The following is a 14,394-nucleotide window of genomic DNA, read 5'->3' as shown; positions in this document are numbered from 1 at the left end:
CAACTCATGTCCCCCTGCACCCATACCCCCAGCAGTGCAGGGCACCCTTCACAAGGCCCCCAACTCATGTCCCCCTGCACCCCCACCCCCCAGCATCCAGGGGCACCCTCCAACAGGCCCCCACTCATGTCCCCCTGAACCCCCACCCCCCAGCACTGTGGGGCACCCTCCACCAGGCCCCCACTCATGTCTCCCAGCACCCCCACCCCCCAGCAGTGCAGGGCACCCTCCACCAGGCCCCCACTCATGCCCCCCTGCACCCCCACCCCCCAGCACTGTGGGGCACCCTCCACCAGGCCCCCACTCATGTCTCCCAGCACCCCCACCCCCCAGCAGTGCAGGGCACCTGCCAGCAGGCCCCCACTCATGTCCAACTCAGGTCCCCCTGTACCCCCACCCCCCAGCAGTGCAGGGCACCCTCCACCAGCCCCCCAACTCATGTCCCCCTGCACCCCATCCCCCAGCACTGTGGGGCACCTGCCATCAGGCCCCCACTCATGTCCAACTCATGTCCCCCTGCACCCCCACCCCCCAGCATGTGGGGCACCCTCCACCAGGCCCCCACACATGTCCCCCTGCACCCCCACCCCCCAGCAGTGCAGGGCACCCTCCACCAGGCCCCCAACTCATGTCCCCCTGCACCCCCACCCCCCAGCGCTGTGGGGCACCCTCCACCAGGCCCCCAACTCATGTCCCCCTGCACCCCCACCCCCAGCACTGTGGGGCACCTGCCAGCAGGCCCCCACTCATGTCCAACTCATGTCCCCCTGCACCCCCACCCCCCAGCACTGTGGGGTACCCTCCACCAGGCCCCCACACATGTCCCCCTGCACCCCCACCCCCCAGCAGTGCAGGGCACCCTCCACCAGGCCCCCAACTCATGCCCCCCTGCACCCCCACCCCCAGCAGTGCAGGGCACCCTCCACCAGGCCCCCAACTCATGTCCCCCTGCACCCCCAGCCCCCAGCATCCAGGGGCACCCTCCACCAGTCCCCCACTCATGTCACCCTGCACCCTCACCTCCCAGCAGTGCAGGGCACCCTCCACCAGCCCCCAAACCATGGCCCCCTGCACCCCCACCCCCCAGCAGTGCAGGGCACCCTCCACCAGGCCCCCAACTCATGTCCCCCTGCACCCCCACCCCCCAGCAGTGCAGGGCACCCTCCACCAGGCCCCCAACTCATGTCCCCCTGCACCCCCACCCCCCAGCATCCAGGGGCACCCTCCACCAGGCCCCCACTCATGTCCCCCTGCACCCCCACCCCCCAGCACTGTGGGGCACGCTCCACCAGGCCCCCACTCATGTCTCCCAGCACCCCCACCCCCCAGCAGTGCAGGGCACCCTCCACCAGGCCCCCACTCATGTCCCCCTGCACCCCCACCCCCCAGCAGTGCAGGGCACCCTCCACCAGGCCCCCAACTCATGTCCCCCTGCACCCCACCCCCCAGCATCCAGGGGCACCCTCCACCAGGCCCCCACTCATGTCCCCCTGCACCCCCACCCCCCAGCACTGTGGGGCACCCTCCACCAGGCCCCCACTCCTGTCTCCCAGCACCCCCACCCCCCAGCAGTGCAGGGCACCTGCCAGCAGGCCCCCACTCATGTCCAACTCATGTCCCCCTGTACCCCCACCCCCCAGCAGTGCAGGGCACCCTCCACCAGGCCCCCAACTCATGTCCCTCTGCACCCCCACCCCCCAGCACTGTGGGGCACCTACCAGCAGGCCCCCACTCATGTCCAACTCATGTCCCCCTGCACCCCCACCCCCCAGCACTGTGGGGCACCCTCCACCAGGCCCCCACACATGTCCCCCTGCACCCCCACACCCCAGCAGTGCAGGGCACCCTCCACCAGGCCCCCAACTCATGTCCCCCTGCACCCCCACCCCCCAGCACTGTGGGGCACCCTTCACCAGGCCCCCAACTCATGTCCCCCTGCACCCCCACCCCCAGCACTGTGGGGCACCCTGCACCAGGCCCCCACACATGTCCCCCTGCACCCCCACCCCCAGCAGTGCAGGGCACCCTCTACCAGGCCCCCAACTCATGTCCCCCTGCACCCCCACCCCCCAGCAGTGCAGGGCACCCTCCACCAGGCCCCCAACTCATGTCCCCCTGCACCCCCACCCCCCAGCATCCAGGAGCACCCTCCACCAGGCCCCCACTCATGTCCCCCTGGACCCCCACCCCCAGCACTGTGGGGCACCCTCCACCAGGCCCCCACTCATGTCTCCCAGCACCCCCACCCCCCAGCAGTGCAGGGCACCCTCCACCAGGCACCCACTCATGTCCCCCTGCACCCCCACCCCCCAGCACTGTGGGGCACCCTCCACCAGGCCCCCACTCATGTCTCCCAGAACCCCCACCCCCCAGCAGTGCAGGGCACCTGCCAGCAGGCCCCCACTCATGTCCAACTCATGTCCCCCTGTATCCCCACCCCCCAGCAGTGCTGGGCACCCTCCACCAGGCCCCCAACTCATGTCCCCTTGCACACCCACCCCCCAGCACTGTGGGGCACCTGCCAGCAGGCCCCCACTCATGTACAACTCATGTCCCCCTGCACCCCCAACCCCCAGCACTGTGGTGCACCCTCCACCAGGCCCCCACACATGTCCCCCTGCACCCCCACCCCCCAGCAGTGCAAGGCACCCTCCACCAGGCCCCCAACTCATGTCCCCCTGCACCCCCACCCCCCAGCACTGTGGGGCACCCTCCACCAGGCCCCCAACTCATCTCCCCCTGCACCTCCACCCCCCAGCAGTGCAGGGCACCCTCCACCAGGTCCCCGACTCATGTCCCCCTGCACCCCCACCCCCCAGCATCCAGAGGCACCCTCCACCAGGCCCCCACTCATGTCCCCCTGCACCCCCACCCCCCAGCACTGTGGGGCACCCTCCACCAGGCCCCTACTCATGTCTCCCAGCACCCCCACCCCCCATCAGTGCAGGGCACCCTCCACCAGGCCCCCACTCATGGCCCCCTGCACCCTCCCAGCAGTGCAGGGCACCCTGCACCAGGCCCCCAACTCATGTCCCCCTGCACCCCCACCCCCCAGCCCCCCACTCATGTCCCCCTGCACCCCCACCCCCCAGCACTGTGGGGCACCCTCCACCAGGCCCCCACTCATGTCTCCCAGCACCCCCACCCCCCAGCAGTGCAGGGCACCTGCCAGCAGGCCCCCACTCATGTCCAACTCATGTCCCCCTGTACCCCCACCCCCCAGCAGTGCAGGGCACCCTCCACTAGGCCCCCAACTCATGTCCCTCTGCACCCCCACCCCCCAGCACTGTGGGGCACCCTCCACCAGGCCCCCAACTCATGTCCCCCTACACCCCCACCCCCCAGCACTGTGGGGCACCCTCCACCAGGCCCCCACACATGTCCCCCAGCCAACATGTCATCACAATCTAGATCCCTGGCCCTTATGGTCAGCCTCCAAATGCCAAACACCCACCCGAGTATTGCATCCACCCACTTAGAAATGGCAATAACATGATAGAACCCCAATTGCAAGTTTGGAAATGAACACATGTCCCTCACATACACCCAATGGGTGTCAGTGAATCTCAAAACCCATATCATGATATGCATGAAACCAATGAGATGATACTACACATTGAAGTTTGAACAAAAAATATGTATTAAAAGCAACATAAATTGAATCAAAAATAAACAAACAAAAATGGGAATTTAAAAAAATAAAAACCAGCATGTCCGTGAAATAATGCAAACCACAAATCATAATCCAAAGGAAAGGTTTCCAAAGTCACAGTCCACAAAAGTAAATCCAATGGAAAATTAAAATCGAAATCCATTGCTCCATGGGTAAATCATAAAAAAAAATGAAAATCCAACAGTCAACTATATACAGATAAACAATCCAGGGTCCATGATCCCAACATAAGAAATGAAACCTATCTAATAACACTACCTAATAAAAAAAAACTATATACAAAAATGTGGCCCATTGTCCAAAAGGTCCAAAAAAAATGCAAAACCAAAGGAAACCTAACACTAACTACAGAACTATTTACAAGGGCAGCGGGCTAGCCCGACGGCTCACTTTTGGATGTCCCGGGCCAGGGCATAATCGAACTCCTGCTCAATGTCCCGGAGGCGGTCCTCCTCCATGGCCCCGAGGGTCCGCAGGGCCGTCGACGTGTCCACCTCCAACCGCCTGCGGATTGCCTCGAGGCACTCGGCCCACCTCAGGGCACTCCGCATGGGGTTCTCCGCCCTGACCATCGTGAGCCGTGCCTTCTCGGCTGAGCTACAGGCTTGCCGGGAGGTGCAGCGGTTGTCCAGCCAGGCCTTGCAGGAGGAACTCCGTGTTACACGTGCTACCTTGCAAGAGGAAGCATGTGTATCACGTGAGGTTCTGCATGCAGACCTACGTCACATCGCCACACAGAACCAGGCTCACCGGTCCGGCAGACTTGCTGCCGACGAGGGGCAAGCTGCGGCTAGGCGTGGCCAGGCTACTGTGCCAAGCCCTTCTTTCCAGGATGAGCCAGACTCGGACGACCATCTATCTCCCACATAGGTCGGGCTGTGCAGGCGGTGAGCCCATGGAGGTTTTTTTTTTTTGGCTCAGCATCATCGCATGTGGGTGTTGAGCAGCACCCTGTACCTCCCCGCTCCTGGGTGCCTCCCCTCCCCCCGGGTCGTATGTGGCCATTTTTTCTTTTTCTTTTAGTTTAGTTAGTTAAGTTTCTGTTTGATAGTTAGTTTAATTAGGTAATGTAGGTTTTTCATAGTTAGTGTAATTAGTTAATATAGTTTAAAATTGCTTGTCTATTGTGCTTTCATGTGACAGTGCGGTGCTTTGTGGCTTTTGAAGGCATCCACTGTCTGTTCCAGCTGGGCCCTTCAGGCTTGTCTTGTGTATGTGTTTGCTGCTTGGGGTCCTTGACTCACATATGCCACTCCTTCCTCCCTTATCCATGGGCTCGCAAGGATGGTTCGGTGTGACAACCACAAGGGCTTTGGACTGTCATATCTGTGGCATGTCTGGTGCTGTGTGACTTGTGTTGACACCCCAAGTGGGGATGATTGCGGTGTTATTGTCCACTGTTCAGCTTTTGCTAGATGGGGTGTTTCATGATTAATGTGTACATTCATTGCTATGCATTGTGTAGTATGTTTCTTATCTTTACTGTACACGTGTTTGTTGCAATTCATGCCGTAGATAGTGTGTTCCACACTTTGGATGTGAAAGACGGACTGATGGTGTGATTTCTGATGTAAGTCTCTGACATGGTCCAGTAATGAGATGCCTGAAGAGACACACACAGATGACTTTAAAGCATTAATCATGTGTTTCATGCCCTTTCTGCAGGGGGATGAGCCTCCAGAGCACCAGGCAAGGTGAGCAGCACAGGGGGGCCACAACACAGCAAAGCTTGCACCAGGCGAGTTGCACATGCAGGCTTAGTCACAGCACTGAGGGTGAGCTTGGACGAATATTGGTGTTGAAGCACACAATGCAGCTCAGATGTGTTGGTGGACTGATGGCTGTTGATTGTAAGGTTGTCTGGGACACCTGCAGGGGCAGTGGCACATACCCTCCGGTACACCAAGGTCCATTGAGGCACTTGTATCAACCATGTAGCCTTCCGAGACATGGAAAGGGGCAGCTCACAGGGACATACAGCAAGGGACATACTCGGGTGCAGTGCATTTCATTTCCATGTACATTTTGATACATGCACTGCCAACTTTGTTTCGGTCATGGTGGAACACGACTTGTTCTGAAGTCATGCCTTGCTATATGGGTCTGTCTGCTTACCCAGGGAACATTGCATGTTGTGTGAATTGTAACACATTGGTGTTCCATTTGCCACGCACCCACCGGCGGCTGACTTACTGCATTGACTGTGTATGACCCATCACAGGGGTAATGTTATATATGGGTACGAAGCATCTACACCAGATTGTCTGTTTGTAGAGTAGTTTGTTGCTATGGGGCATATTTGGTGGTGTGTTTTTGTGTAATGGGCACATACAGATTATTGACTGTGGCTCTCTTTGCAGCATTGCAGTGCTCCTGTAACCGGACCTGAGAGTGCGCAGGCAGGAGGCCAGCACTCAAAACCAGAGCTAAGTGTCTTGTTGTTTTTCTTTCAAACTGCTCTGCATAGGCTTACTGGGGGGTGCACTAATGCATGGATGAATGTGTAATTCAATTTGGTATGTTTGTTTTCCCCTAATCACCCGGAGTCCTATCCAATTTTAAACCCTGTACCCTCTACCCGGTGTTCCTGCTTCCCGTACCTATCCAAGCAAAGTTCCCTAACCCTCTTTCCCCGCTGGGGTTGCGGATGCCTGTGTAAGCCCCAAACTTGCAGGCGCCAAAACCCTAGAGGGGGTGGTTGGTTCGTGCCACTCCTAAGCCTGGACTACAGAAGGCCATGACAATGATGTCCAAGTTTGTTCGGATTGTGTATGTGTTCATGCAGGTAGTACATTTTCGTGCATTCCCTACTTTCATGTGTCATTCCTCCTCCCCTCTCCTGCCACTCATTCCAGTTATCCAGTGTGCCAACACCTGTCCCGACTGCATATCCCTGACACTCCTTCCCCACCAGGGTCTCAGAGGCCTGTGTGAGTTTGACCTTCCAGGCACCCGGGACACGGTGGGGGTGGTTGTTTCGTGACACTCCCGCGCCTGTACACGGGACCTGTGACAGTACACATCCGTTCATGATGCATCAATCTATGTTATGTACCACACATGGTTCACATCCTGTTGTGACATTGTTTTACTGTGCTACCTTGGTTGTTACATCATTGTGGTAGTACTTGGCCTTTGTGAGGTACTGCTACGTCAAGTCATCTACTGGAGGGTGTTTTGGTTCGTTTTTCTGGCTTGGATTTTGTGATTTTGCAAATGAGGGTGGACTCTGAGGGTGCATGCACCTTTTTACACACAAGGTGGGAGATGGTGATGTTAGGGAGAATTCTCTGTTTAGGCTGAATTTCCTAACCTAGTGAGTTCCCCAGCAGCTTGGCTGGATTTCTGGAGTTTGTTTTTTCCATCCTGCCAAGAGTGAGACTCTTTTCCTCCCACTCTTGGACATGTATGTGTGTAATTCCTTTGAATGTCAATGTGTTATATGGGCTATGGGGTCTTTTACTCCATAGGGTCTCATATGTTTTTCTATGTGTGTTACCCCGCACCCTACGTGCCGTAACACTGGGGCGTCCTAGCGGACCTCCACCATAGACTCCATACCCGGGGACTGACTACTGTCTCCCCGGGCATGTAAAGTCACCATTGGCTTTACTAGACCTAAATTTACTAACAGAACTAGTACAAACCATCTTATTGTGGACGTGCTAGTAGGGGTAATTCGATTACTCCTAGATCTGTTACTCGAGGGGGCACTGTCCCGTCCCCCCTCGTCAAGTTTTGGCTGGTGGCAGTGGAAACTACTTGTTATGTTCGACCCGAACATAACCCTATGGGATTCGTCCCATTGTTAGAGATTGATACTTTTCCTCGTTAATTTCTAACGTACCACCGGTCTACTTATCTTAAATAAGTTTATCGGATGGTATTTTCAGAACTCGGTTTTTAAAATGGCGTTTGTGTTCGTCTCTGTGACTCCTAAACCAAAGGTTGAGCCCTTTGTTCCACTTTTGGCGGGCCTCTGTACAGAGACCCTCCAAAGTGGTGCCATTCTGTCTGGGTTACCACAGAGGTGTGGGAGGGGGTTTAGGCACCCTGGACCGAGTTGCCTTGCCAACTCCGGTCGCACTCTGGTGTGATTGGCCCAAGTGGTGAGCCTCCCCGCTCACCACTTAGCATGTGTTGATTGACAGCTAGGCTGAATGAATGGGGGTTTTCTGCATAAAAGCAGGGCTTTTGGGACTGGATCTTCAGAAGTCGCCACAGGACCTAAGAATCCGACGAGGGTAACGCTGAGCCGACCTGCACGACGACACCTCCGGTGGAGCCCTGCGGAAACGACTCACCACTTCCCGACGACAGAGGAGATCTCCCTGCCGGAGAGTCTCTTCCCCTGACTGCTGGGAACAACCAGTCCCCTTTTGCTTTTTCTTCGCCTCAGGACACAGTGGTCGAATTGCCCGTGAAGAGCACCTCGGCAACCGGATAGCCACTACCCCTGTACTGTGACCAAAAGGTGGTGCCTTGTGACGGAGCACTCCGCGGCTGGTCTCTTCCCTGGTGGTGCACCGGACTTCACTTTTCTTCGACGACGAGATCATCTCTACTCTTGGCAAAGACCCGACGTGCATCCACCACCAGGAACAACTGCCCCCGCCGGAGCTGTCTCTCCACAACCAAGGTACCGTGTCCGCCTGGCTTCCCTTTTGATCGGTTCGAGCTAGGTGTCTTAATCCTCTCCGTTCCGTTGGGTCGCCTCCAAGCTTTCGCACGTATTGTTCTGAACTGGTTCAATCTGCCGATAACAATTTGCTACAAAGACTCGAACGCATTTCCACTAGAGACTTTTTGGGACATACCGCCTTGCCTCTCTCCGAGTGGGCCTGGCCTCTGAACTTTATGATCTATTGTGGTTCTTGCCTTCTCGCCTTGCATTTTTCCCGTGAAGTATTGAACTGTGTTGATTTCGTAACCTGCTTATTTTTCTCTCCCGTCCTAACTAATATTAGAGTGCCATCTAGGTTGAGGCATACACCTCTGTCTGCAAATAAGTGGTGCCGGTAGAACCTAGACTTGTCGAAATATTGTTAGGGGGATTGATTGTTTCTTCTTCGTAGAGTAATTGAATTTGCCTTGTTTGCCGTGATAGTGCCATAGTGTTTTCCATAGATGTTCCGTTATAAATAAATACCTTAATATCTTTATACTGAAGTCTTGTTGCGTGTTTGCTTGTCTTACTGTGAAGAATTGCCCTATATTGTATACTCCACATACTGCTTAACTCTTCTTGAGGGAAGTCTGACTGCTCAGCCACAGCTACCAAGTGAATCTGTGTGGTACAGACTGCTACCAAGTGGGTTTACTGCCAAACACCTGTAGTCCTAAATCTTTTGCAGTGGTCCCAGAGGGAACTGCACAGGTTTCCGCCTAACAGGTGACGAAGGGGAAGGGTGATCCTGTGGCCAGGTGAAATTGAGGGTTGAAGGCTCCATGACCCAGGTGCAGTTGTTCAGTGGGTCATGGTCATTTGTGAGGGATGGGGGGGTTTGTTGTTGATAGTTGCATTGCCCTGCAGTGTGATGGGAACCCTGACATTGTAATGGTGGTATCCTATGTACATGTTGTGTTCTGCTGATCAATGCCTGTTCATGTGTTGTGTTTACCTTTCAGGTGTGAGGGGAAGTTGTGGTTTGATATGCTGGGGTGTACACATGGTGAATGTTCACATGTGATGTGTAGAGGACACTGATGGTCACTTGATTGCACATGCATATGTTGAGTGCATGTCCTTACTGACCCACACACTTGCACTATGATGCACTACATGTACAACCACCCTTGCATATCCACGTGTGCACACTGTTTGCCTTCTGGTGCCCACTGTGTCCCTGCAGCACATGTTCTGTGACCAATTATGGATCCTGTACATGCCTAATTTGCTTTTTGATGTGGTCTGTCGCTTAGATGTGATGCTCAGATTGTGCATCACACACAATGGCTGTTCAATGTGTGTGCGCTGAGCAGTGTGTTGCAGGAGTTGGACACAGCACACAGAAGCTGCAGTGTTGATTTTGCAATGCACAATGTGCATGTAGACAGGCATTCATTGTTATGTTATGTCTACAACTCTTGTAATGCATTTCTAAATGACTTATTTTGGGTGGGAGGTTGTTGGTCAGTCATTTCATCTGATTCCATGTCAGGCATCATTGTCTGATGCCACTGTACATTTTTGACATGGCAATGTGTACCTTATCGGTACTGTGTTGGTGTATGGGTATTGCTTGCCATGTTATGTTGTGGTTTGGGAGGGTTTGAGTGACATAACAGTGATGGCCATGGCCTGTTTTGCAGGTGTGTGTGATTCACACCTTGCATGTCAGGGTCATCCGCTTCTCAAAGCAACTAGCTGGGGGTAGATCTCTCTCCGCGGCAGGGGCCTCCCTCTGGAACAGGCTTCCTGCCTCACTGGAACTTGAGGAGAACCATCTCCAGTTCCGGAAGCACTTCAAGACCTTCCTCTTTGCTTCTGCTTTCTCTCTGCCTCTCCCTTGCAAAATTCTTCACTGGAACTGCACTGGATCTGCAACTGGGCCACTCTCACCGACCTCGGTCCCTGGCCCAGCCACTCTCCACTTGCACTGCCTCCCTGGCAACCCCTGCACTGCGGGACTTTCTCTCTATCCCTAAAGCCCCCCCTTCTCAGCACTTGTCTGCACTTACCTTTGCAGTTGCCACCAGCTGGCCTATTTATTTGTTTTTTAGTCTACTTACCCTGTACTGCACTCCCCCCTCCCCTTCCCCTTGCACTTTTCCCTTCCCTCTACCCCTGCACTTGCACAATCTAAATGACACCTGGCCTAGTAGTATCGTTGTCTGTCTTCCCTTGTTCCCCCCTTCCTGCCTCATCGCACCTTGAAATACTTGTGTATAGGCACGTTACAAATGCCATATCATGTCATGTCATATGTGTGCCTTTTGGTCACACAGGATAGCTTGTGTTTAAGTAGCTAGGGATGCAGACAATGTGGCACTTCCATGGCAACTATCTCAGGGTGGTAGGGTTGTGACAGTTGACTGTCTCTTTGTCATCATCGATTGTCACCTGGTATGTGCCAGGCCTGTGTGCACTCCGCAGGGGTGGGAGTTTAGGTGAAAAATGTGGCCACAAGCTGGGTCCCGGCTTCCTCACCACGTGCCCTGTCCCCTCCCATGGGCAGCGCCTGTGCCTGTGGTTGGGGATGTGGGGGCACCACCATGTCCACCGGTACGCCCTGCCGTGTTGCAACATTGTGCAGGACACATGCTGCCACAATGATCCTGCACACTACTGGGGGTGCAGAGAGTAGCTGCCCGCCAGAGCGGTCAAGGGAGCGGAAACGTGACTTGAGCACTCCGAATGTGCGCTCCACTATGGCCCTGGTTGCAATATGGGCGGTGTTGTATCTTACCTGGGGTGGTGTGGTGGGGTTCCGGATTGGCGTCATCATGTGGTTGCTCAGAGGGTAGGCACTGTCCCCTGGGGAGGTGTAAATGGTTGTGATTATTGGGGTTTGTGTATTTGTGTGTGTGTGTGACATGCATGCATGTGCAAGGGCATTTGTACTCACCTAGGAGCCATGTGTCGCCATGCTGCCCAGCTTCCAGGGCCCGGCTCAGGGCGGACATTCTGTATATGAAACTGTCATGGGTGGAGCAAGGGTAGTTTGCATAGACAGAGGTGATGATTCCCTTTGCATCGCATACCACCTGTACATTGATGGAATGCCAGTACTTGCGGTTTCGGTAGATGTGCTCAGTGGCCCTAGGTGGACGTAGGGCCACATGGGTGCAATCTATGGCACCGAGCACTTTGGGGAAGTGTGCCACCCTGAAAAAATCCAGGACAACGGCCTGCCTTTCTGCGGGTGTTCTGGGCATGTATATGTGCCTGCGGACTGAGGGGCGCGCTGTCATGATTTCCAGTACCAGGTGTAGGCAGCGTGACTGCGTGGCCTGTGAGACCCCCCCCCACTATGACAGTAGTCTGCTGAAATGACCCAGTGGTCAAAAAATGCAGGACATTGAGCACCTTCTCCAAGGGGCTCAATGCTTGGGAGCAAAGGGTGGGGGATGTAAGGTCATCTTCCCACTCCCTGACTAGGTCTAGGATGATATGGGGTGGAAACCTATACCTGCCGTAGACCTGGTCGTCAGGCATCCCAAAAAGACTTGTCCGTGGTGCGAAAATGCGTACCCTGGCTATTCTCCTCCTCCTGCGGTGTCCCACGATCAGTGCTGCGACAAATGGGGCATTCATCGTAGCTATATATACGTGTTTGTTGTTTGCGCGCACTTTTATACTGTGCACGGGGACACTTCCGCCTGCCTTCGTGTGCATGTGGGCGTTCCGTGTAGTTCCCTGCAGTACTTCCCCAGTTAGGCCTTCTTTTTCACGCGTTATTCCCCATTCCGCGTGTTACGCCCACTGTTCCGCACACTTTGGTTGTGTGCGCCGCGCTATGTGCGCCTTTGCTGTGCGCGTAGCGCACGCCGTGTGTGCCCGCGTGCGCCATGGCAGGATTTGGCACATGGACAGCGGGAAACACGCGCAGCGTCTTCCTTGAATCGCACCCGTGCGCGTGCGCTGGGTTTCTCACGCTTGCGCCACCTTGCGCCTGCTTGCGCTGGGATTTTCGGCGCACGTTTGCTCCATGAATCGACCCCCTAATGTCTCGTATTGCCTGTGCTACTGTTCTGTTGACAATTGTTAAGACCCGCGGTCACTCTTATGCTTGCTATTATCATATGTGACCTTCCCTGCCTGGCCTTTATTAGTGCCTTGCCATACTCCCTCCTATTGTGTATTTTGTATGTATGCTTTGAGACCCACGTTTAGCCTTTCAGCCCCAACTCTGTATTTTAGCCGGACTTGTTTAGCCTTATTATGTGTCATTTCTCTGATAAACGTGCAGACCCTGTGATTGTGCCTACTGCTTAGTCATCTCAGCACGTTGTCCTATTTTGCATGCATGCTCTGAGACCCACGCCCAGCCTCTTCCTCCCATACTGCGCTTTGGCTTCCTGCTTCCTTATATTACTGTTAGCTGACTTACTGCATAGGTTGCCCTCCTCACTGTCCGCCCTAGCTAATTTATTTGTGCAGTACCACCCACCAATCGACTGCAGACTCTACTCTGGCACCTCAATATACCTGCTACTATGCTTGCCCAGAGCTCTTCTATTATCTTCACTCACTTGGCACTATGTCTCACCTTCAAAATATCAGCATTGCTGGGACTACTGTTATTCTGTCATAACACCCCTTCTGTAGCCTCACCTCTGACTTGCCCACACACCCATTCTCCATCCTCCTGTGCATCACAATTTGTACCAAACATGCACACCACTTCACACAAGCCCTGCCTTAGTGGCACTTTGTGTAGCACACAGCATCAACACCTTACCCTGACGACCATGGTTGACCATCCTGCAAACCCCTACCTCAACTCGCCGCCCCTTTGGCTCGAACACTTTGCCATGAGACCTACTCCTAGCCAATCTTGCACTGTGCCCGTGAGGAATCTTAGACTAGGATCCAGACACCCCCATATCTCCCACTGTCCCACTAACACAATTTGCTGGCCAAACCATCTCGCTCTGAGCCTACAGCCTCTGCCCACCACCACGCACCCACACCCATATTGGACATCACTCCTGATTCGAGTACCCAACCTCACAGCCCCACAACACTTCTAAAGGCTGCTCTGATCAACACTAGGTAACTCACGACTCACGCACTTTTTTATAGACAAAACCTCGGAAAATCTCTGCCTCACGCTCCCTGCCAAATCACCTCAGCCGAAATACTTGCAGCTAAGCTAGCCATCACCCCTAACCGGACTATTACACTCCACATCATATATAGACCTCCTGGTCCGTTATCCACATCCTCACTGACAACACTAAGACCAAGTCTCAAATCATTGTATTAGGTGACTTCAATCTAGGCTACCAAGACCCTATTGCTGCCCCTGCCCACGATGTCATCAACATGCTACTTAACCTAGGCTTCACACAACAGGTCACCATGCCAACTCACTCCAAGGGCAGGATTCTCAACTGGATAGCTGACTTAAATGCGCCCGGTTGCCCTCGGGCCTGGCTGCGCTATGCAAATAAATAAAACAAATAAATTGTGACACTAATATTGAATCCAATCAACCATGTACATGGACAGACCACCACCTCATCACCTTCAGACTCCCAACTAGAATCATCCACTCTATTCCCTATATTGCACCCGCCACCACCACAAGAAATAAGGGCAAGATAACTTGCGCCAAATTACTCCTACTCATCCTCTTGCTCTGATCCCACAGTCTTGGTAGTCTCGTACAATCAGACTATGCTGAAAGCCCTTGATCTTATCGCACCGTCCAAACTCAGAAAACCTAAACCTCGGGCCCACCTCAACTCTTGGTTCACACCACAGCTGAGAACCTTATGCAAGGAAAAAAGGACCCTTGAAGCACGCTGGGAAAGTAATCCAATGGAAGCTAACAAAGCAAGTACGGCCTTAGCCTCTCTAAATTACAAAGAAGCCATACTTCAGGCTAAAAAAGCAACGTACAACAAACGCATTGAACTAGCCCAATCTAAAACCAAGGAGCTATTCAAAATCTTAAAGGAACTGGAATCCCCTGCCACCGCACCAGACACCTGTTCCAAAGACAGCACTTGGTGTGCTAACATTCAAAAGGCCCTCCTTGGAAAAATCGCCA

Source organism: Ambystoma mexicanum, chromosome 2q, assembly GCF_040938575.1.
Source record: "Ambystoma mexicanum isolate Mex_15411 chromosome 2q, UKY_AmexF1_1, whole genome shotgun sequence".
NCBI lineage: Eukaryota > Metazoa > Chordata > Amphibia > Caudata > Ambystomatidae > Ambystoma > Ambystoma mexicanum.
Note: the sequence above shows the minus strand (reverse complement) of the source record.